Genomic DNA, 23,586 nt, shown 5'->3' with positions numbered 1-23,586 from the left:
ACGAAGTGGCGTCCGTGTGCTGTGCGATGTCAGCGCACGTTAAAGATCCCCAGGTGGTCGAAATTACTCCGTAGCCCTCCACTACGGCTCCCCTTTCTCTCTTTCCACTTTCACTCCCACCTTCCTCCCTTCCCTTACGGCGCGGTTCGGGTGTCCACAGAGCAAGTGTGACAGTTACTGCGCCTTTCCCTTCCTGTGAACCAATTTACCTTAATGAATCAGACGAACGCTGCCGATGTGAATAAGCGTTCAGCCCTTCGCCTTTCCAATAATAAACTCTGGCATACTGTAATCAACACCACCAACATTCAAACAATAATTTAGCCCACAAGGCTCTGCAGTTCATTCATGCGCATCCTTGACATCAAGACAGTCACCTGAATAAAGGATTCTGTACCTCGCTGTTACGACTGCTTGCTAGTCTTGGCCTTAATGCATTTATATGAGTGGTACAAGTCGGCACGGTATTATAGTGCCTAGAATATACTAGTGCGCCATGCGGCGGCTGTTTCCCATTGCAAGGGGTGGCGCCGTTTGCAATGACTGCCACCAGACGCCGCTTAGGGTGCACGCAAAGTAGGTGTGCGGAAGCACACGCGGGCAGACAATTTTGCTTTGCAGACGACCGCGCTAAGCGCAGCCGCCTTTGGTGTCTGCGTATGTAACTGTTTGGTGCGCGTTCTTTGGTGCGTGTGCATCAGGATGGTCGTTCGTCATGGTAATGTTGAAGAAGACGCATGTTCACGGTAAAGGGGCCTTCTAAAGAGCGAACATGCTATGTGCCGATGTGTGGCAGTGAATATCGTGGCAGTGAACACGGAACATTGCCAATAATGGCATCGTAAAGGAGAGTGGGTAGGCACAATGCAATGGCCTTGCCCGATACATATGGTGACAAAAAACCACCTCCGCCTCGGTAACTTCAATGTTCTATCTGCTAGGCACAACAATGCCTTTTTCCCTGTGAGCACATTAGCAGCTACGAGAGCCTGATGCATACGATTCTATTGCTGTCGGTGTGCGCAAAAAGAAGCTGGCAGCTCGAACACCTCACCGTGCATCACGGCATTTTGGCATCCACAGGGACTGAAGTAAAGACTCCTTTTTGCAGCTGTCTTTCTTGGTAGCTTATACTGGAGGTGCGTCGGGAAAAAGCTCCGAGGAGTCATGCAACAAGCAGACTCCGCATGGTCTGAACCATTACGCATGCATGACTGTGCATCATGCCCTGACCTACTTCAGGATGTACAGTACGGTTGATTCGATTCATATGGCAATATGCAGCTCTGTGCCCGGCTTTCTCGCAAATGAAGCACCGAACCTAGGACTGTGAGCGAGGAACATAGTTTTTGGGTCTCACTTTGGTTCTAACTTCTCTTTGAAAATTAATACATTATTCTGCCGCTGTGCCTCAAGGAAGTTATCGACTGACTGCGTCAGTTTGTCAACCTTCTTACAATCCCGTTCATATAAACACACAGCAATACGGGAATGGCAGTTGTTTATGAACTACTATGCCATCATCATGTCATGGACGTTCTGAAATGTGCCATCTGGGTCTGGTATCCCAGGTGGTAGGTCAGTTAGAACACAATTAGTCGCAGCTCCTTGACCAACCATCCTCCAACCACGCTGCTCTGCCGATCTCTGTCTTATCTGTCACTGCCCCGCCAACGGCACGTACTTATTTCTTCTCCATCCACGGTTAGCCCTCGTAAAGAGCTGCATACAGCGTGTGGTACTAGTTCCTTACAGTTAGGTGGACGGATGAGGTAATGAAATTCGCAGGGGTCAACTGAATGCAGCTAGCGCAGGACCGGGTAGTTGGAGGAGTATGGCAAAGGCTTTCACCCTGCAGTCGGTATTGCCCGGATGATGGGGATGATGATTGTGGTCGAGAAGCCTTTTCAAGGCCTTGAAAAATCTTTCTCATGTTTTGTGCGTTTATATTTTTAAGTTAGCAATTAAACAAATTTGAGGAACTGTTAGTTTAGCATGTCAGTCTATCAATATATAGAACGAAATTAGTTTCTATGATAAAAGCAATGAATACTAAATGCGTATGAGCCTTCCACGTGTTTCATATGTGTTCGTTGCGTACCATTTGCATTTGGTCCCGTTTTGCAATCCTCATGTCTAACCCGCGAGCAGTATACGCTGAGTAGTAAGTAACCCATTATACTCAATTACGCTTCTGACCTTTCGCAACTTATATTATTCATCTCATATATTAACCATGAAAACACCTATCGAATCTAATTAAACTGTAAGAAATCCTCCTTATAGTACTGACTTCAGAGAGTGATCGAATAATATTCCCTCTTCTACATTATTATACGGTTTCAAAATGTAGCTTTTCAAAAGCTTGACGTTCTGTATTTGTTTAATTACGCCTATTTTATTTCCTCCAAAGCCACCTCCAAAGAATGCTTGAGATCTACGTAGTGTGTCTATATATAGCAGTGAGTACATTAGCCACCACGTAACCATTGAAAAATTCCTCTGGAGTATTTACTTTGTCGATCGTAGTCAGCGGTATCTATCAGCAAGCACCGCAGAGCTTGGTGCAATATTCGGCCTCGGTATGAATGTTTTCTTACATTACACATTTACGGCACCTCGAGGTTACAAGCGACTGACATCTGTGGTGTCCCTTTCTTGTTAGTGTCCTTGTTGTCCTGAAGTTCATTTCATCATGCACCAACTCGCTACTCAGGCCGTTATTCTGACTTCTTCCACTCGAGCCGGAGAGTCAGCCTTTTAACCTTCACTGCATTATTTCATTTCAGTAGTAATCAGAAAATATCCTGGTATTGCAGTCCTAGCCCAATGCAGCAACATTGTTGACTCATAGAAGTTTTTGCAATAACAACGATTACAGATATATATTTCGTGGATGGTTAACCTCATCAAGCCATTCTGTTCTATTCCGCAGTGGTTCCCAAGTGTGACCCTCGAGCAGATTGCAGGCAGATTTAGAATGTTTCTCGTCAATCAGGAAGAGTTCCCTGCTCGAGCGAGGAGGAAAATCCCAAGCACATACATCGCCTGGAGTGGGGTGCGAGAGGCACAGTTCACCTGCAATAGGACTGAGATAGCGGTCCTAGTGATAGGGCGCTCTCAGTGGCCTAGTAAATCGGCTGTGAGTGTCTCCACTATTGGCATCTGCGGCATTTGAACGCCTAACGAGTCACCGCCAAAAGACAATCCCTCTCGGTTGAGAAAGTCTCTTCTTTATTGCGAAAATACGGAAAGAGTTGATGCAAGCACCGTGAGATCACGAAAGCTCCAGCAAAAGGCTCGAGTGATGGCATGAGCCTTTCGTATAAAATCTTCCGAATCGCGCTTGCATAAATATTCGAAATATTCCCATGCTGTTATGCTTAGGAATGGATAGAACCTGAATAACCTCGCAAACAAGGAAATTGACAGCCAGTCTTAATAAAAAAGACGCACATTATGTAGTTCTATATTCCTAAATTAAAAGCAAAAGAAGTTTATTATTTCTATACAATAAAAATCAAAGGCGTTCAGTATTATTTATGTGATTTATTTGTACACCGACCTCACCGACCTCACCCCCTACTTTTCTTCCTCCTCCAAAGAAGATGTCTATTGTCATGTTCGGGACCTGCGAGCAAATAACAACACGGACTGATTAAGCACGAGGAAGCAAGCAATCAATCGGTGAAAATTCACAAATAATATTACTAAACGCACTTCGTACGCTGCATCACTTAAAAGGCTAACAATATCGAAAGAACCATTGAAAATTATTGATACAGACCAGTCGAATTCCTAGGAAATAAACGTCATAAGGTTCAGTTACGTGTAAGCAATCGCAGTGGTTTATGAAATATAAAATTCCAAGCTATAACGATTTCCATTGCTGTATTCAAATTTGTGCCTAATAGGCCCACATGATTACAAGTAAGCCATAAATGTTTCATTTGTCACGCAAATATACTTCCCAGCAATGATTTCAGTTAATGAAATGTGTTTGTAATGAAAAACGCTAATTAATATTGGACAGCTACATGTAGTGATTTTTGCGCAAAATTACTCGTACATTTTCACCTTCGTGTTCGCAGATTAGATATACAGTTCTGAACCGAAATGCGAGACCTCAAGAGTAGATATCTAAATGCTCATCATATCTTCGAAATGGCGCGCTTATACCTAGCGTTCGCGCATTTCCATGTTTTTATTTTTTTTCTTTTTTTTACGCAGCATTCGCCTACTCTCCAGACTTCGGGAAAAGTTTTAAAAGGTCGAGTTGACACTTCCCGATCTCCGCAACTAATCATCACCGGTATGTTTTCGCCAAAAATGATGATCTCTAGCGTTCCATGCTTGAAAAATAGCTTAATTAGTGCTCACTGAGCGTCTAGAACGATTTCTCAATTCATAAAATCAAGAGGGTGCCAGGGGTAATTATCGTGTCAAATACTTTTTTGTTCCACTGCAAGGCCAAAATGTTTTTCCATGTGTGCATCTCTTTAGCCACTGTTGCGAAAATGAAAGTTATCGAATATTGTAGATATTATCCAGACGCCTCAATTATTGCACGCCTAGAAACAATCGGGGCAACAGCTGGTGCTCGTTTCGACATTTTGCTCACCGGAATGCTTATGGTTGTCAGCTATATCTGCTTTACCTTTCTTGCCTTATTAGTAGCAAGACAGGATTTAGACATTCTAGAGACTATGTTCGAAAAACATTTCGAGTAGCTACATTTCCTCACAAACAACAATAGCAATCAAAAAAGTAGCAGAAAACAAAACTGAGCTTGAAATATTTCATATGTTAGCCGATCATCCTTAACGGGCTTCACAAATTACCTGTTGGTTGCAATTGTTCATTTTTCCAACACACCTCAATTGTCTGAAGATCTTTTGTTTCATTCATTCTCAACTAATTATTGGTGCTAAGTAATAGTTAGCATGCTCGTTTCTACCACAGAGTGTAGTTTACTAAACCGCTGATGATTTTTGTTGCTTGGTTGTGGCGAGAAATACGTACAAGCATACTCCTAACAGGGGCACAAGGAGAGTGGAAGGCTAGGCACTGATTTGATATCTAGGCTGATCATGTCGCAAGATCACATGATACTACCGAGGTCGTAAACGGTGCCTGTAAGGTAGGGAGGGAAGAAGACGAAGAGGATGATTAGTGGCCTCTCCCTTTGAGAAGAGCCCTAATTTCAATTTGTAATTTTGTGCTTTACACGTGGTATTGAGTGTTGTGCATCCATCGTGCATTGATCTGGGGGTCTCGAGCCCTGCAAGAAGCGCGTCAGACGTCCTCCTGACCGCTGTAGGCACACTTGACGCTGCACTCATGGCAGATGTGATCAATAGAAACTAATCGTCTTCGCCAACAGCGACCGCAGGGGTAGCAGCTCCTTCAGCCGCTGCTGTGGACCAAGATCACGCAGAAGGCCATACACCCGGCCCTCAGCTAAAATACATAGGTCATTGATCAGACCACAATTACGGTCCAGTCTGACAAGATCGCATTCAGACCTACAAAAGATGAATGATACTTATGGAAAGTCAACCCCAGCGCTGTGCCTACGGCGCTTGTGATGTCGGTCCAAAGAAAATACACTTAAACATCGTCTAAACAAGGACGAAAGCTTGATGGTTACGATTTCGTCGCTGCCCGCCGCGAACCCTTTGCTCGCCGTGAAAAAACTGGCTGGAGCGGCTGTAGCCACCAGCTTCCCATACTCGTATGCGGTAAGATATGGGACAATTGAGGATTAAATTACTCAAACGAAAACGTGTGTCTCCGTGAGCATGGCGTTGTCTCAGCAAGAAGACTCGTTGCTTACATTCTAGAAGATGGTGGAAACATCAACGATATGCGTCGCCGCACTGTAATGTAAGCATTCGTTGCCAAAACGGGTTACACTGGGATTCTGCAGTTGCCCTGTAACTAATTACTCATGTTAAGCATCACAATTTAAACTACCGGCCCCCTTCGTTGCAAAGTATGCGCCGGTTATCGCTCACACAATGATTGTACATCGAGAACGATGCCAAAATCCACAAACTGCGATGACCCACACCCCGCATCATACGAAGGTTTTCCCAAAAAGAAATCCGCTACGCTCTCATGTACATTGCAACAGGTACAAGGAAAAGCTCCCAGACGTCGTGAACCACCACCTAACCCTGAATTTGTTTTTCCAACTACGCAAGAGAAAATTCATCAAACTCAACAAAACAAGACAGCAGGAAATTCCTATGCAGCTGCTGCAAAGAAAAAACGTGGCAAGCCCTCGGTCATTGCTCCTTTGAAAATAACCCCACCTTTCTGAGAAGACCCTACCAATACAAACTTCTGTCCTCAATCTAAGCCACCGCAACAATACAGGATGAGCTACCAAAGGCAGCAAACTAGCACAGAACCGGATTTTCCTGGATTGCTGATACCTATGCTTTTTGCAGCCATCAAAGTGCTTGTGCGAGTCAGCCCTGCATCAAGAAATCTCCCTGAGGTAGAAGCTGTTTGGAAAATGGAGCCGTTGGTGTTAGCATCTTACGGCCCAAAGAACTGCATCTCAACACAGCAGTAATCATGGCTTCTGCAGCCACCGCCTCTCATCATCTATCTATTGGAACCATTTTCTGCACATACACTATTTTTTTGGAACGCTCGCCGTCTACTGTCGAAATTTTCAGACTTCCGACAGCTGTTGCGAGCGTGTCACTTTCAGTTTATTGTGATATCAGAATCGCGTGTTGGAGACCAGTTTCGATTGAACGGCTACACTCTCCTTCGTTCGCAGTGACCAGATGACGTGCACAGGTCGATGATATGCGTCCGCAAGTATATTCCGGCTTCCTTGGTTGAAATCCCGCCTCACATTGATAACGATTAGTTTATTGTCCTGACACTAATCGGAAAGCATGCATCTACACTCTCATTGCTGTATATTTAGAGCCAGGGAAGATAATAGACATTTCGAAGCTTGAACACTTATTATCGACATCTTCGCCACATATTATTTGTGTAGATTTTAACGCTCACAATGAAATCCCGCGGTAGCTTTCAGACATTTGTGCAAGGTGCGAAACTAGCCGATCTCTTTGCAAAGTATTGAATTGAGCCAATAAATCACGGTCGCATAATTTACCTCCATGTTGTGACGACTGCCAGCTTAATGAGCCGACATGACCAAGGAGGAAACTTAAAAAAGTCTACGAATTAGGTTACCGACAAGAATGCAATAAGCAGGGAAATTACAGCAGCGCCCAAAACGCGGAAGTAATATCCATATTAGAACATTGCTTGGAATTGTCACACAAATCTCATTCAAAAGTGGCAGACTCCCGTTAAATAATGAGGAATACAAAGGGCTGTGTGGGATACGCAGGCGCCCCGAAAGAAACTCTTTGCGCCTGGCAACCCTTGAGAATCTTCTGGCCTGCCAACTAGCGCAAAGACATATTCGGCGCTATCTAGGCAAGTTTAGGCGAAAAAGGTGGCGAGAATTTTGCTCAGAGTTGGGTGTACGAAGACGGGGTGCCAGAATTTGACGGGCTGCGCGTGATATTCACATGCCTCCTCCCCAGGTTCACCCTTCACCAAGCTATCTGCATGAACGAAAGTCTCTCCAAAAATCTTCGGAAGAATACTACAGGCTCCTACCGGCAGGTTCACAGCCTTCACCACCAAACATAAGTTGCCAATTTATCCTCCCATAGGCAGCCTTAACTGCGATGCACCAACCGTTCGCAGTAACTGAACTAAGCACTGCTATTGCTGAGTCAAACATGAGAACATCTTCAGGAAATCATGAGGTGAACTATGAAGCTCCTGCAAAGCTACTTTAATACAGCCGTTTTCACCTGCTCGAATATTACAGTTTACTAGTATAATGGTTTACTAGTTTTGTACCTGTAGAGTGGAAGCTGGCTAAAATTATTCCCATTTTCAAAACCCGCAAAGCAGCCAAATATTAAATCATGTTTTCTACCCATTGCCTTTACTTAGTTGCGTGGGTAAACTTATGCAGTGTATCATCCACAAGCGCATAACATGGTTTCTCGAAAGCCGCAATAAGTACTCCCAAAAAACAAACGTTTCGTCCGCAAGGTCTGTAGTTGACAATGTTATCGCCTTCATCACATCACTTGAAGAAAACCTACATGCTGGTCGCATTCCCATATCTGCTTTTTGATGTCAAGGCTCCTTTAGATTCTGTTTTCCACCATTCCATTCTCTCAGCCTTGGGCAGTATTGAACTTGGAGGCAAGCTGTACAAGTAGATTGAACATTCCTTTAAAGAGCGAAAAATTTTTTGAGTACCCCAAACGGCCCAACACTGTCTCACGCTGTACAGAAGGACGTACCACAGGATGATTTGCTCAGCCCCGTGTTGTTCATTATCACTCTAATACAATTAACCCAAAACCTGCCACAAGGAGTTCGCGTCTCGCTTGATGCAGATGATATCTACATCTGGAGCGAATCTAGATTGTGCCAATTTACGCATCGATGTCTTCAAAAAGCACTACTAAATATATCCACTTACTTAGCTGACCGAAGACCTAATCTTTCTCCCGAAAAACGCGTTGCCATGGCATTCATCAGGGAAATAATAACCAGATACCCACTCCAACATGGTGGGAAACCACAGCCCTACGTATGGACACAACGAGTTCTTGGTTTTATCCTCGACTGTAACCTTTTTAGGTCACCCTATGTTAAAACACTCCGCGCGAGAACAGCAGCAGCATCGCAAATCTTCAAAGTTATGGCTGGAGCACGTTGGGGCCACAATTGTTGCTCTATAGTTATCCTGCACAAGGCCTACGCTGATTGTGTTTTGCGGTAAAGCTTACCAGTTTTGCAGACAATGTCCCCAATAAATAAGAGGATATTGGAGGTAGCTCGGAACACCTGCCTGCAAATGTTTTAGTTTCCCAATTAGCTCCTCCACATTGGGAACAGCTGCGAAACCGGGTGTCTACCGCTTGAAGTCATTGACGCACTGGAAACTATGTTGATCCATCTGCGCTATGTACTTCAACTATGCCTGATCGAGATACTACCCGCTATCAGGTCGGTCACGGAGTTCTACAGGGTGGAGTCCTCAGCCTAACTTTCTGCAACTTTGTGCTAAATGACCTGGTGAGTGAACTGCCGATAATATCCACATCAGTAGACATGCTGAAGACATCTGCATCTGGGCTTCTGATTCGACGCTTCCACAACTACGTGCGAGATTACAGCGAGCTGTGTCATCTACATGCATGTACCTACGGCGTCAATGTTTTATTTTAGCGGTAGAAGAGCGTGCAGTAATCGTATTTACGAGAAAATGTATTAGCGTTACCCGATTACTCCTAATGGGGTTGTGATACCATGCAGCTCAAATTACAGATCCTTTAAATTAATTGACCGCAGACTATCATGGTCGACACATTAAATTATGGTGAAGCAAAGGCTAATCAATTTCGCCATATCAGTCGTTTAATAGCTGATATAAAATGGGATCTTACTGTGCGCTCCTTACGAAGGGTTTTCGAGACTTTCGGGTTTTCGGTACAGTCTCGCAGCACTCTTCAATATGAGCATTTCCGCTTGCAGACTTTAGACAGCGTGCAAGCGCAAACACTGAAAACATGCATTGGACTGCCCAGATGTACCTCTCAAAGAGGCACAATTCAAGAGGCACATGCTCGTCCAATATCCATATACATTTCATACGAACCTCTTCGTGTATATTGCCGCGAAACCTTCAAAACTGTATTTGTTGTTTTTTAACAGCCGCCGGCATACAGGCTTATCACTCAGATTCTGGACCGCGTATTAGTTCCGTAATCTTTGTTTGTTAATGCTCGATGTCGCGAGTCACACCTTTATCAGTTTTGTTGTCGCGAAAGATGCACCGAGATCTGTCTCGAAGGTTCCGGCCACTCGGGTGTCATTCCACAATGTTCCAGCCCGTGCTGGTAGCTGTTTGCGACGTTATCTAGATTGTTCTGTGCAGCCTTTAAATTGAGCGTTGCCGAGTGTGACGGGCATTCTTTGTCCGACGAACGACGAGCACGATTGTTTCTATCGCCGCCGCCGAGTTGCTTAGTTCTTTTGCGGGCGCAAGTCAGCCCAAATAAAGAGTTTCTTTAGTGCAACCATCGACCCCTTCATTTGTGTCGTCGACCTCGTCACCACTACGTGACATCTGGTGGAGGTGCTGCCTTTGATCCTTCGAGCGAAGACCCAAGCCGTGTTCCTGCCGCCCTGGAAGACCAGCCTACAGGTCACCGAGCCAGCCGCCGACTTCAAGGCCTACAACCCGAACACGGTCTGCTGCCTGACCCCATTCGATCTCGGAAGACATCGGCGCTGACAATGGCCTAGCCTACAGCACCGGTTGTTTTCGTTCAACCCCGTGAGCCCCCCTGCTTCCATGGACTACCGGATGAAGATGCGGGAGATTGGATGGACCTTTTCGACCGTGTGGCAGATTTCAACGGCTGGAACAACGCCGCGAAACTTAGGCAAGTTTACTTTGTTCTGCAAGGACATGCCCGAGTTTGGTTCGAAAATCATGAGGCAACTATGAATGATTGGGAGACTTTCAAGGAAGCGTTTCTTACTGCCTTTTCAAGCGTCGTCCGAAAGCAAAGAACCAAGGCCCTCCTTCAGTCAAGACTTCAACTTACTGACGAGCCTGTCCTGGCATACGTTGAGGAGATGAAGCGCCTCTTTCGCCGCGCCGACCCTAACATGACCGAAGGAGAGAGGGTCAAATTTTTAATGCGAGGCGTCAAAGAATCGCTTTTTGCAAGCCTTGTCCGAAATCCGCCAAATACCGTGGCGGAATTTGAAACGGAGGCGTCTACTATCGAGAAGACGTTGGCCACGCGGATGCGCCACTACGAGCGACCGCTTCAGCCGGACTGCTCAAACCACTACCCCAACGCATCCACAAGCGGAGAGAACCTTCGGGACCTCATCCGGGAGATCGTGCGAGAGGAGCTCCGCCGACTGATGCCATCATCGCAACAACCGCAGGTGGCGACGCTCGCGGACGTCATCCGTGAAGAAGTCCAGCAGGCGCTGGGCGTTCCTCAAGTGACGGCTGCTACTGTTCCAGCACACGAGGCCACAGCGATGAACTACGCTGGTGCATTACGTCGCCCTCCGCCCCGTCGTGATGACTTTCCGAGCCCTCGCCGCAACCGTCCTGTTCCCGAAAGCCGCCCCTTGGCCCCCGCCCGCCAAGCCTACCAACGACCCCCAAGCCCCAGAAAGTGCGACGCCTGGAGGACAGCAAACAACCGACCGCTCTGCTTCCATTGTGGTGAGGCAGGACACATCCTCCGTCACTGCCCATACAGGCGGATCGGCCTCCGTGGTTTCGCTGTCGACGCCCCACGACCCCGTCCTGGCGAGCGACCACGGGAAATCAACGACTTCCTGAACAGCGGAGAGCACTCGTCGCCAAGGCGTCTATCACGATCCCCATCACCGTACAATGCCCGATTTGCATCGCCGGGCCGCGGTTACGTGCAAGGACAGTCTCCTAGTCCCCGTAGGGGAAACTAAAGGCAGCAACCTTTGGAGGTGAGGTTGCTCAACGGCGAAAAGACGAACATCCTCCGCCGCCGACGACCACTAACGACGACGCAGCTATTTCATTGCCGCTCCACACGACGACATCGACGACAACACGACCAGAGTGCAAGCCTACACCGCCGCCCAGTGAAATAATAACGGTATGCCCCGGCCATGACCTGAAGAAACGACGGAGCCGAGATCGGACACTAAGGCCCACGTGCAATGCGAGGACGCGAATAAGTGACCTTGAAATTGATATCGACGGTCGCAGAGTCACTGCCCTTGTAGACACCGGAGCTGACTATTCAGTCATCAGTGGACCGTCAGCCTCCCATCTCAGGAAAGTTACAACCGCTTGGGATGGCCCGCTGATTCGCACCGCAGGTGGCAACCTGATTACTCCATCGGGACGGTGTACTGCAAGAATAACTGTAAATGGGCGTACTTACCCCACCAGTTTTGTGGTCTTGCAGCAGTGCTCCCGCGACGTGATTTTAGGCATGGACTTCCTAAATGAAAATAGGGCTATCATTGACCTCCGATCAAAGCTCATCAAGCTCTCTGCAGACAAAGCCATACCTGCTACGACGACTTCGACGCAACACGTCGCTCTAAACGTCCTCGACGGAGAATTGACCGTGCCGCCCCGATCAAGCGTGGCCGTCAGTGTAGGTAGCACAGACATCGAAACCGCTGAAGGCATCGTCGAAGGAAATATCCAATTGCTCTTGGAACGAGGTATCGGCATCGCAAGAGGCATTGCAAAATTCCGGAGAGGACAAGCTCAGGTGCTGGTAACAAACTTCACTGAAGAATACCGGCATCTCAACAAGGGCACGACCATCGCTTTTCTCGACGAATTAGCGGACCTCGAAGACGTATTCGCCCTCCACGACCAACCACTGGAAGACGCACCGGACCAATTCCGCCAGCCCACATTTGACATCAACCCAGTATTGACCCACAGCAGGAAAAACCAGATTCGCAGTCTTCTTCGAAACTACATGGAGTGCTTCTCGTCATCATCAAAAGTACGACAAACACCACTGGCCAAGCACCGCATTATAACGGACGAACACGACCGACCTCTGCGCCAAAGCCCTTATCGTGTATCGCCGCGAGAACGGCAGGCCATTCGCAATCAAGTTGAGGACATGCTGCGTGATGACGTAATCCAGCCATCGAACAGCCCCTGGGCGGCACCAGTCGTTTTGGTCAAGAAGAAAGACAGCACACTTCGCTTTTGCGTTGATTACCGCCGCTTGAATAGCATAACGAAGGAGGATGTCTACCCGCTTCCACGCATTGACGACACTCTCGACCGGCTCTGCAATGCAAGGTACTTCTCATCGATGGACCAGAAGAGCGGATATTGGCAAATTGAGGTCGACGAAAGAGATCGCGAGAAGACCGCATTCATCACACCGGACGGCCTTTATGAGTTCAAGGTGATGCCATTTGGCCTCTGCTCCGCACCAGCCACGTTTCGACGAGTAATGGACACAGTCTTGGCGGGCTTGAAGTGGCAAATTTGTTTGGTATATTTGGACGACGTTGTTGTCTTCTCGTCAACCTTTGAAGACCACCTCAAACGACTACAGACAGTGTTGGAAGCCATCAAGTCATCGGGACTAACGCTAAAAGCAGAGAAGTGTCACTTCGCCTACGAAGAACTCCGGTTCCTAGGTCACATAGTTAGCAAGGACGGTATTCGCCCAGACCCGGAGAAAACAGCTGCAATCGCACAATTCCCACCGCCTGCCGACAAGAAAGCTGTGCGCCGATTTCTTTGGCTGTGCGCTTATTATCGACGATTTGTCAGAAACTTTTCGCGGATTGCCGAACTGTTGACGCAGCTTACAAAGGCTGACGTACGTTTTTAATTGGGAACCGCCGCAAGGAGAAGCCTTCGACGAACTCAAGCGCCACCTGCAATGCCCTCCTGTACTTAGCCACTTTGATGAAAACGCCGAGACCGAAATTCACACCGACGCGAGCAGTGTGGGCCTAGGAGCCGTTCTCGTCCAGAAGAGTGCCGGACAGGAGAAAGTAATCGCCTACGCTAGCAGGTCACTCACAAAAGCCGAAGCCAATTACTCGACGACCGAGAAGGAGTGCCTTGCAATCATCTGGGCCACTTCTAAGTTTCGTCCATACCTATACGACCGACCATTCAAGGCGGTAAGCGACCATCACGCGCTCTGCTGGCTGGCTAATTTGAAAGATCCCTCCGGCCGCCTTGCCAGATGGAGCCTACGACTTCAAGAATTTGACATGACTGTAGTGTATAAGTCGGGCGGCCGAAAGCATTCTGACGCAGACTGCTTATCCCGCGCTCCCGTCGATGCTCCCCCGAAGGACGATGACGACGACACCTTTTTGGGACCGATAAGCGCCAGCAGTTTCGCATAACAACAGCGATCAGACCCTGAGCTGAAAGCGCTAGCCGATTACTTGGAAGGAAAGACCGCTTCCCCTCCTGGTGTGTTCAGGCGACATTTATCATCCTTCACGTTAAGCAATGGCCTCCTCGTGAAGAAGAACTTCGCACCCAACAAGACCGCGCAGCTTCTCGTAGTGCCTAAAACCCTCCGGCAAGAGATTCTGCAGGCGTTACACGATGAGCCCACAGCAGGCCACCTGGGATTTCCGCGCACGTTGCATCGAATCCAGGAGAAGTACTACTGGCCGCGACTGCCTGCCGAAGTTGCCCACTACGTGAACACGTGTCGTGAGTGCCAACGACGCAAGACGCCGCCGATCAGACCAGCAGGACTACTAAACCCGATTCCGCCCCCAATCATGCCCTTTCAACAAATTGGGATGGATCTCCTTGGCCCCTTTCCATCTTCGTCTATGGGTAACAAGTGGATCATCGTGGCCACTGACTACCTTACCCGTTACGCCGAAGCAAAAGCACTGCCCAATGGTACCGCGGCAGAAGTCGCCAAATTTTTGGTCGAACAAATTCTCTTGCGACACGGCGCCCCAGAAGTGCTCATCACGGGCCGGGGAACGGCGTTTACGGCAGAGTTGACGCAAGCCATCCTGGAATACAGTCACACAAGCCATCGACGAACAACTGCGTACCATCCCCAGACCAATGGCCTTACGGAGCGCCTGAACAAAACGATCGCGGACATGATCGCTATGTACGTCGACGCTGAACACAAGACCTGGGACGCCATCTTGCCGTACGTGATCTTCGCGTATAACACGGCAATCCAGCAGACGACCAGAGCGACCCCGTTCAAGCTTGTGTACGGTAGGGAGCCCACGACGACGCTCAACGCAATGCTACCGCACGTAACCAACGAGGACAACCTCGACGTCGCCGCCTACCTGCAGCGTGCAGAGGAAGCTCGACGACTCGCACGGCTGCGTATTAAAGACCAACAGCGCACCGACAGCCGACGATACAACTTACGACGACGCCACGCAGAGTACAATCCAGGGGACCAAGTGTGGGTTTGGACACCAATTCGCCGTCGTGGACTTAGTGAAAAGTTGTTGCGTCGATACTTTGGGCCGTACAAAATCATTCGCCGCGTCGGACCATTGGACTATGAAGTCATTCCCGACGGAACGTAAGCATCACAACGGCGACGCGCACGCCCAGAAATAGTATATGTTGTACGACTGAAGCCATATTACGCGCGTTAAAGAATCTGTGGAGTTTAAACGTTGCAGTGTTTATGTTTAAGTTTCTTTGTTTTGGAACATCGAGGCGATGTTTTTTTTTTCAGGGGGGAGTAATGCCGCGAAACCTTCAAAACTGTATTTGTTGTTTTTTAACAGCCGCCGGCATACAGGCTTATCACTCAGATTCTGGACCGCGTATTAGTTCCGTAATCTTTGTTTGTTAATGCTCGATGTCGCGAGTCACACCTTTATCAGTTTTGTTGTCGCGAAAGATGCACCGAGATCTGTCTCGAAGGTTCCGGCCACTCGGGTGTCATTCCACAATGTTCCAGCCCGTGCTGGTAGCTGTTTGCGACGTTATCTAGATTGTTCTGTGCAACCTTTAAATTGAGCGTTGCCGAGTGTGACGGGCATTCTTTGTCCGACGAACGACGAGCACGTTTGTTTCTATCGCCGCCGCCGAGTTGCTTAGTTCTTTTGCGGGCGCAAGTCAGCCCAAATAAAGAGTTTCTTTAGTGCAACCATCGACCCCTTCATTTGTGTCGTCGACCTCGTCACCACTACGTGACAATATTTACGTGCACTTACACGACATAGTTTTCACCCACTGAACAAGATTCTGGACGAGCAGCCAGACTGCAGCTATACAAGTGCACTCCGCCGCCATTAGTCGCAAGGACTAACAGGATATACCATTCCATATCGTCCCGCCCAACCACCATGCGTAATGTATAAAACTTCGGTCCTTCTTCATGTTCCCGGGACACTGAAGAAATCAATGGTGCCACTTAGTGGGCTCAAACAACTTACTCTGGTGCACATCTGGTAAGAATATCCTAATTATATTCGCATCTACACTGACGGATGTGTGTCAGCACAGGCGTCGGCTCCAGCTGTGATCATACTCGTAACAGAAAATGACTCTACATTACCTTTTGGTACACACGTCTGCGTCAACCGCTGCTGAACTTGCAGCCCTTCGGGAGTTTGTTCGCTACATATGTGGTGAACAATCGCAAAAAATGGTGTATATTTACGGGCTCAAAAACTCCAGTGCAAATTTTGGAACATTTTTACGCCACACCGGATACCAGTCTCTGGCACTAAAAATCATGGATCTCCTTGCATCTTCCTGATTGCAAGGCCACAGGATAATGTTTCAATTTATCTCTGTCCACTGCGAGCTCCGTGGAAATGAACAGGCAGATGTGAAGCAAAACGTGCCCTCAGCAATGGCCTCCAAACAGCTGGGCCTTTTTCAAGAGAGGATACGACGTGCTTCTAATGAAATGTATCACGAAGGCAAGGCTGCTTACTCTGCCCAACCAGACGCTGGCACATTCGTCTAAGAAGGCTAGACCAAACATTAAACTTTTATGTTCCACGAAAACTTCCATGCCATCATCCATACTTGTTACATAAACTGCGTTGTAACGTAGCCTTCAAGCGCAGGTACTTGGATTTAATAAGATAGATGAACTTGCCGGAATTTACAACATGTGGCATCAACGAGACTGCGGACCATATATTATTCTTGTGCCCAGTGTATTCATGTGAAAGAAATCTGCTATTTCCTGAAGCATTTGGACAAGACGCTTCTTGCGGAGTGCGGGCTCTTCGCCGTTTTTTATGCGCCATCGGACACGATTCGGGCTTGTAAAGAGAACTGCCATGTCTTTATAATCTTTAATATGCCTTTCCCGTACCTGCACCTGTACCTTACCTATCTTACCTGTTCCGTATCTTACTTGTACTCACCTATGGGGCAGAATCGTGGAGGCTAACCAAGAGGGTTCTACTTAAGTTGAGAGCACCTCAGAGCGCTGTGGGACGATAAATGTTAGGGGTAACATTAAGAGATACGAAGCGTCCAGAGTGGGTCAGAGAAATAACTCACGTTGCTGACATTCTAGCGGAAATTAAGAAGAAGAAATGAGGAGGACATAACCGATGGTCGCTCAGGGTAACAAACTGGATTCCAAGGGAAGGAAAGTGTAGCAGAGTACGGCAGAAAGTTAGGTAAGCTAGGTGGACGGATGAGGTTAAGAAGTTCGCAAGGGTCAAGTGGATGCAGCTAGCACAGAACCAGATTAATTAGAGAATATGGGAGAGGTTCCCTCCCTGCAGTGAATATAGTCAGGCTGACACCGCCACCAATCATAATCCTTTATCATCTCCCCTTTTCCTTCCTCAGTTCGGAGCAGCTGACAAAATAGTCATGGCTGCCAACTTCTCTGCCTTTTCTTTCAATAATTCCATTTATCTAATACCAAACACATATATGTCTTATATAAACTTGTGTATATTATTATTGTTTATATTTATTATATTATATTATTTTGGGAGGTTACAGAGCTGCGTTACGCGCACGCTGTGCGCTTAAAAGAGATAACCATCTGCTTTTACCCCATGCTTTCTCTCCCTCTTTCCTGTCATGTAGTGCTTCCATTTGCAACGATCAGGCTGCGGCTATGCCCTTGCCTTACTTGGTAATGCTTATTCCCGCAAAAACGTATAACGAAGGGTGTTTTCCCTCAAGCCGAAGCCGCAAAAGAAGAATCCAGTAAAGGGGAAAAGAAAACCTCCTTGTATGCGTCGTGAAGTTTATTTTTAAACCCAGACGATGCCGTGAGTTTCCACTGTTACCGTGGGGATACTCGTAGTGATCAAAGCAATAACTGTGAAAATATTTCTAAGCCAAATTGTGTTAGTTGTGCTGCTGAAACTCTACTTGATCTTTTTATAGCAAATTATGATACTTCATGTGCTGAGTCTGAAATAGTCCTATGCGATATTAGTGACAACCTTGGTATATTTATGGTTGTTCAGAAGCCTAAACGTCGTAAAATATCAACGCTTTTCATGGTACACAGTTCTTGTCTGAAAGAAACAGTTTCGAGGTGATGTAGCGAGATAGATTTCTCTGAGCTTTTTCTTAGGAAGGGTGCAATGTTTCTAATACACTGCTTATTGATGTTGTGAAAAAATGTGTATACAAAGCATTTTTCATAAATATACAAAAGGGTTTCGAGACGTATAAGAAAACCATGGATTGCACGTGATTTATAAAAGCGAATTGGAGCTGTAGCGTAGAGGTAGAGCATCCGTCCCTCGTGCAAGAGGACTTTTGTTCGAACTGCTGTGCCGTGAAATTCTCCACCAGATTTTTAAAAATACCAAGTGTCGGTTAAATTGCATCAAAACAGGTTTGGGGTACGACCTTATAGCGTTGAACCACCACCGGCAACGCACTCCCTCACCAGAACAGGAGTTAGCCTCCCTAGTGCAGTAATTCCCCACAACCTCCCATGATTTTACCTACAAAACCCCGGCCCTCAGTAACCAGCGCTAGGAGCAACTGACCCCCGCTCTGTTCAGACCTGTGACGCAGCAAAGGGTGCTAAGAATTTCTGGCTCCGAGGACATACCGCCACAGGAAACGTGACCCAGGCAGCGTTCTGTGCTAGACCCCTAGCTAGTGCGGCTAGTTTAGCAGTGCTGTTAGAGGAACTAGAGGCTATGAAATGGGATAACATAGGGCTTAGAGACGGGAGGAGGCCAAATGAGGCATATGCTGTACCTAAGGACGGGCATGTACCGTGCTATCGAGGTTTACCTGGGAGCCAAGAACGAGGAGCAGGCTTTCTTCCCAGTCGAAAAAAACTGCAGAACTGTGTCAAAAATACGACAAAATATTCTGTAGTTCTGTCGTAAACGTCAGATTTTCATGTAGTTCTGTAGTGCTTTTCTGTTGTAACTACAGAAATTTCTTATGTAACTACAGAATGTTCTGTTGTCACAACAAGTTTTCCGTTAAAAACCGCACAGAAATTCTGTTTTAACATCAGAAACGTTTCTGTAGTTTTTTCCGACTGGGTTATCAATAATATATACCTAGTAATATAGATTAATTCTACAACATTATTGAGAGGGTAGCCGGCATCATAATTATGCTAAATAGGCGTTATAAGCTAAAGTTTGTACAATTATACGCACCTGCATGTAGTCATGATGACCAGGTAGTAGAAAGAAGAAGAATCAGCAATGGGGAGAGTAAAACGCATTATACTGTACTGATGGGCGACTTCAATGCCAAGGTAGGCAGAAAGCAAGCCGGAGACCACGCAGTTGGCAAATATGGCATTGTATTAAGAAATAGCAGAGGGAAATAATAGTTGAGTTTCTGAACGCACTAACTTACAAATCATGAATACCTTCTTCAGAAAACGGAAGAACTGGAAATGTAATTCTAAAGCCCTAAAAGGCAGACTAAAAATGAAATTGATTTCATACTTTGTTCTAATCCCGGCATTATACAGCATGTAGAAGTAATCGGAAAGGTAGGATACAGTGACCACAGGCTGGTAAGGTCCCGAATTATTCTAGCTTTGAAGATGGAGCCGAACAGATTAGTGAGGAAGACATCCATCTACGAATTAGGGGTAGAGGAAAAGTAGGAGAATTCAGGCTCTCGCTGCTGAATAGATACACAGTGCTAACCGAAGAACCCAACCTTAGTCAAGAAGCTATGAACAAGAATTTCAGAGATATCACTACTGAGTGTTCGGCAGAAGTAAGCGATATGAAAGTTACGATATCGATACACTGTCTCAGGAGACGAAAGATTTAGGGAAGAAACGCTAAAGTATGAAGGCCTCTAAATACACAGACCAGATAGAACTTGCAGAGATGTCAAGCTAATCAATAGGCGCAAGCTGACCGATATAAGGATGTACAACATAGAGAAAACTGAGCATGCTCTAAAGAACATACGTAGCTTGAAAGCGGTAAGAAGGAAATATGGCATAGGCAAAATTCAAATCTATGCACTGCGGGACAAGACCAGTAATGTCATTACAATCATTGACACAATAATCAAGGCAGCCGATGAGTTCTATACAGACCTCAACAGTAGCCGCAGTAATCAGAACACGAATGAAATTGGCTGTAATTAAAAGCAATCATATGTTCCGCAGGGACCGAAGGATGAGGTTAAGAAAACCTTAGAAGCTAATTAAAGGGAGAAAGCAGCTGGGAAAGCAGCCCGATATGCGAGTAGGAGAGGAGCGCGGCACCCTACAAGCGCTCGCAGTCGATGCATCCCTACGAAAAAATAAAAAGGCCTAATTCAGTAGGTGTTCGATGATTGACTGCTCGCCAAAAGCATTTCCCGTGAAATCAGAACACACCCACTTACTTTACTGAAGCATTGCTTTATACATCATGAATGCTTTTCCAACTCTCGGGCGATGAGGTCAATACAATGCTTGCCCCACTGGTGCTTGAGTTTACTTTATAATGATTTATCTGAAGGCCACCGCAGGTTCTTCTTGCAGTGAGCGTAAATTCCAGCTTTGCAAGAGCATCTTCTATATTCAAGGAAAACCTCTAACTTTTCATGGGATGATTATGCCTGCTATGAATAAGCAAATGTGAGCTTGCGTTGACTTTTACCGCATTGTTAAAAGTGCTATTAGCTTCCCAAACTTTCATCTACAAATGCTAAACTTGCTAGCATTCTTGTCCAATAATCGGGGGGAAGATACAAAACACAGGCAAGCTCTAAAATTTGTTTTACTGTTTCTTGACTGTGTTTCGCATGTGTTCGCGCCCTAGCTATTTACGCACGCGCGTCATGTGCGCTCCTATAGCGTCACCTGCACTGAAGACTGCTTGTCAAGTCAGTTTTGGGCCATAAAACAAGTATCTCACAAAACAGAACTCCAAACCTGGCGTGAGAACCAGGAATATACGAGGCTAGCTCTTCAAGCCAACTTCTCAGCCTAGCTTCTAGCCTAGACTAGCCTTTCAGATCTTAAGAGTTCCGCAGCTTCGCGGATAATTCAGTAGGTGATTCTTCAACGGATAGAAAAACGCATGCCTCCTACGTCCAAGAATTTTAAGTGGATAAATAGTACTGCCGCCGAAAACTAATTCGTGCGCGCCGTTATCTTTCAGCACTCTCAGAACCCGGACACATATAGAATTATGTCATATAAGAACAATAAATCGTCGTACTCTTCATATTCACAGCGCATTACCTCCATCGAGTGTTCAATTGAGTGCTTCGATTCTTAGTGATTATATGCCCCGTGCACCGCCTGTGGCGCCACTGAAAGCCGCCTAGTGGTCGTTTTCAAAAGTCGCTCCGGGATGCGAGTTGCACTGCTCATGAGCCGCTTCCAGGATTTCCAATGCCCGCGATGCGAATTTTTTTTGTCAGCTCCCGCCAATTTTTTTTTAATGCTGACTGTAGCTGATAGTTAAGGTTAGCCTTTGTGCAGAAGCGAAAAGATTGATGATGCTGCAGCCATCAGGGAGAACCTAATCCGTCAACGCGCCAGCTGTCTCTTATCAAGCAAACGCTGAAAAACCAGATGAGTCTTTGCACGCTTTCTAACAGTAGGTGTGCTGCATTGAATGATCAATTAGTTCAACACACTGATCGTTTTTCTATTTCATTTACGCTGCCTTCGCTTTGCAAGCTCCTTTATATGTGTTCATGGTAACGCGCCTCGATCCAATATATGAGACATCCTGCGCCACCTGCCGTTACACCATCGCAGCACCGCTCTCTTATTGGCATTACTTTTTCATTTGCCGAATTCGCAAGACATTATTTCGATGCCGCTAAGTGAGTGTGCCGTGTCACAAAAAAAAAACAGCGTCATTGTCGTTGACGTCGGTCATGAAAAGAAATCTCGATGGAAAATTCAGGAGCAGTTTGAAACATCAAGATTAACGATGCATTTCTCAAGAAAGTTTCGTAACTGAAGAACGATAATTGAACGGAAAGAAAACTGTGTCAACATTGAGCGGGAGTGGAAGTCAAAATCAGGCGTTCTCATGTTGCGATACAGCGGCACGCTCATAGGTCGCGAGGGCTCGCTAGTTCAAGCAGAACAAAGGTAGACCTACAGAATTCTCGATGTGAGTCTACTTCGTATAGCTTATGCGCTTAGGTAAAAGGACACAATATTTAGATATGCGGCTGGAAAAAAGCACCGTTTATAGGCCATTAAATGCATGTACCATACGCTCGGAGCATCATATTCAATTCATAAATATCGTACCTGACGCTCATCATATCCGTCTTTAGTTTGCACTCAGTACTTATATTATTGGCTTCAAAAGTTAAGCACCACAAAAATATATACAGGTAAATATATACTAGGTAAATGAACTATGACAGGTTTATGCAGCACCTAGCATATTTTTCTCCTGTACTTAAAGCGAATGGTAGCAATTGTCAGAATAGTAACGATGGTGTGCCAATATTTTTCGAAGTGCTTTCATATCAAAATTTAAGACAGGAATGACAAGAGCTTGTTAACGCGAAGTAAACGTGAGCAGTACCCTCTGGGTCACAGTGCTTACCTATCTTGGATAAGTAAATCCAATATCCAGTGCATTTTGTACAGCTTTGAATATTTACACCAGAAAAAATTATTGCCAGAGATGCCCCGTAGTCTGAGTCACAGTACATTGGCAGCGGATGCTGTTATACAACAATGCAAACGCCGCAGGAAAACTATTTGATGATACGAGGACCGCATGGAAACACACGGCTAGCAGACGACGCGGCTGCCTCCGCCCCCAAATTTCCCTTCAGCTCCGCCTTGAGTGGCGTAGCCGTCGCTTTGCAGGGGGCTTATAGAAGTTCCGTATTTAGAGCATATACCAAATATTAAGAGACTAATTAGGCTCAGCCGTTAAGGGTAAGAAGCGATAGCGTTTCACGCACAATCCGGTGATGTTTCGCACTTTTTATTTCTTTTATTTTATTTCATATCTTTATTTATTTCATGGGGTTTACCGTTCATAAGTGAATCAGGCTATGCAAGCTGCTGTAGTATGCTCTCCGCAAATTTCGACCACCTGGGGTTTTTAATATGCACTGACAAAGCCCAGTATATGGGCTCCTTGCTATTATATTTTTATATTTTTATTTATCTTTTAAACATTTACGCTTATATTTAGCATTATCGAGCATTTTCTTTTCATTCTCAGCATTTTGAACTTTTAAACCCTTTTTTTCAATTATATCAATTATTTATTACAACTAGTCATCGCCATTTACAATCAACCAAACATACAAGGCTATGTTATTTTCGCAGAGCCCGATTATTTCCGACACACGGGTGCGACCATTACTACTAATATGCCGGCGGCTTTTCGACTTAAAAAGCTGTGTAAGCTATCGCATGCAATGAGTAATACAAGGAACGTGGCGTACGCAATGTGATCGCTGGCTTCCGTTCACACTTCGCGTCCAGTCATATACTTGAAAACCGTCTCAAGTCGAGCAAGCACATTTTTTTTAAGCGACGCCGCTGACGGCACACTACGACAAGCCGCAGATGC

The 23,586-nt window shown here is 46.2% G+C and overlaps 1 long non-coding RNA gene across 1 annotated transcript; it reads left to right on the top strand.

The window, feature by feature from the left end:
- The first annotated feature begins 2,906 nt into the window (after positions 1-2,906).
- Positions 2,907-7,688, top strand: LOC146195959 (uncharacterized). Its single transcript, XR_014705610.1, has 3 exons — positions 2,907-3,142; positions 4,231-4,312; positions 7,584-7,688. It is a non-coding gene; the product is annotated as an uncharacterized LOC146195959 (long non-coding RNA).
- Positions 7,689-23,586: the final 15,898 nt, after the last annotated feature.

Source organism: Amblyomma maculatum, chromosome 3 (assembly GCF_055883805.1).
Source record: "Amblyomma maculatum isolate TAMU_Amacu chromosome 3, ASM5588380v1, whole genome shotgun sequence".
In the NCBI taxonomy this organism is placed as follows: domain Eukaryota; kingdom Metazoa; phylum Arthropoda; class Arachnida; order Ixodida; family Ixodidae; genus Amblyomma; species Amblyomma maculatum.
Note: the sequence above shows the minus strand (reverse complement) of the source record. Positions and strands in the feature narration are given on the sequence as shown.